Genomic DNA, 2248 nt, shown 5'->3' on the forward strand with positions numbered 1-2248 from the left:
CAGCCCCCAGCCCCCCGGGCGAGCAGTAGAGCTCTCCTCGAATTCTGGCGGAGCCTCGTGGGAGGTGAAAGGGCGCCGGGGGAAGAGGAAGAGAGATCCAAGCCTCCGCTCACCTACCTGCTCCAGAGCTGGCCTGGGGAGCCGGTGCTCCCCGGGAACGCACGCACGTCTAGCAGAACCCCACCTTCCTACTTCCTCGCAAGGGGGTATAGCAGCGCCTCACGTTTTGAACCGTTTAAAGCACTTCAAAACATGAATTGCTGCTGCATCCCCTCGGAGTCAACGAAGGAGGATCGCTCTGGGGTACCTGCAGGTGGAGAAAGACAAGGTGACTGGAAGGAAGACCCCCGTGCCGCCCGATGGCGAGGAATAAAGCGAAACGTCAGTCCAAATCGACATACTTTTTAGAAATTTGATTTCCAGGTTCAGCAGGTGGAGTGAAGGATGTTACTCGATTTCTTCTTTTTTTCCCTAAGAGGATGAATCTTGGAAAAGTGTAGTGGTGAAAGGCAGAGGGCTGAGAGAGGAATTAGGGTGGGAAAGAATCTTACTTCTGAAGGAAAGCATAGTAAGAAAAGAAATTGAGGCAGTTTGGCAACATCTGGATCACTCTTGCCTGCTTCCAAAGTCTTCCTGAAACTTTTTCCTGGTGTATGTTATAAATAAGCCTCACTCAATGTCCCCACTAAAAAAACAATAACTTTTCATTTATTGACTTAAAGAAGATCACCAAAATGTCTCTGGCGGCTTCAGCTTATTTTAATATATATGATAGTTGGGAAATACAGATCCATCCCTAGAAGCATGAGATGTCCTCTTGAACTCACCAGTGCTTTCTTATTACAGCAAACACCCTGCTTTGAGTTCTTTTTAAAGGTATTAAAGAATGAAGAGATAACTCTTCTGATATGAAATATCTGGATGTTTACGTATGAAACTAACTCAAACTTATTCATAAATACTTTGTACCTTTTAATATCAGCTATTAAAACACAAGTCAAAAAGTTTAAATACTTGATGTCAAATCAGTCCTTCTTGTCTCAAGCAGTTCCCCAGAAATGCTTTCCCGTTCTGAAATGGCCGGCTCTGTGCATACTCCTTAATGATTAACTCATTACATACCACTTTTTCCTTTTTAAAATGGACACACATTAGCAATAAGTTACACGCATCCTTTCCCACAGTGTTTAAACGGAATAGTCAAGCAGAAGCAAATAAATCTGTAACCCTCAATCACAAACCTGTAAGTTAAAACAACACAAGTAGCACAAAATGCTAATGGTTTTGAAAGTTAAAATAGTTTCAATACAAGTAATAGACACGACAAGTATCCACGTCTGTTAAGTGTTTTGGTTCATTTAAAATTTACATCGTTTTTTCAAAACCAGTTTAATGGATGCTGTGTCCTGTTTATTAGATGATAAAATGTTCAGAGTATTCAATGAGACTAATTACAAAATTCGTAACACCAGATTGAGATCCAGTGTTACCAAATGCACTACTTATGGTAAACTAATTTATTAATAACTCGTTCCCTAAATTGGGACATACATTTAAGTGTGTGTAAATTCCATCTTGTTTTGGCTATGCTATTTACAAACAACTCTCACTTTTGGGATTAATGGAGATAAACGTCCTTGGTTGCCTTTAAAAAGAAAGAAAAAAAAAACATGTTTAGCAAATGTACAGTTTTACTTTAAAACTCCACAACCTTCTCCCAATTAAATATTTATGCCCCACACAAATATGAGAACCCTCACATTAAAGTCATCCCTCATTTAACATTTCCTTAGTTGACTACTTAGAAAAACAAAAGTTCATTCGAAACAGCAATGGTGTCAAAGGCGAAGGTCCCTTCCAGATTGCTCTGCAAACTCACTGGAATCGAATTCATTTGTACCTGTCATTTAACCCGTTTTTTCTCTCCTAGTGACAGTACAACGACTTACATTCCTAAAAAGCCACTTCGCTCCCCTAGTTTATGGATTTCCCCTTAGATTAAAGTTTACTTACGAAAAGAGATTACAAAGAGAAGTCTTGTCACTTCAGAAGAGAGTCAGTCGCCGATACAATAGACAAAGAATCGATACTTTCGAGTTGCCCTTAGCCCCACCCCGCCTTCTGAACTGAACTGTGTTGGGCCAAATCATTTGAGAGCCAAAGCATACGCCTCTTCCTCTGTTCATATTTTACAACGTTTTGTCTCAATTTTGCAGATGTCTTCTTCCCCCCACCACAAACACGATGG

Source organism: Bison bison, unplaced genomic scaffold (assembly GCF_000754665.1).
Source record: "Bison bison bison isolate TAMUID 2011002044 unplaced genomic scaffold, Bison_UMD1.0 scf7180017858340, whole genome shotgun sequence".
Lineage (NCBI taxonomy): Eukaryota > Metazoa > Chordata > Mammalia > Artiodactyla > Bovidae > Bison > Bison bison.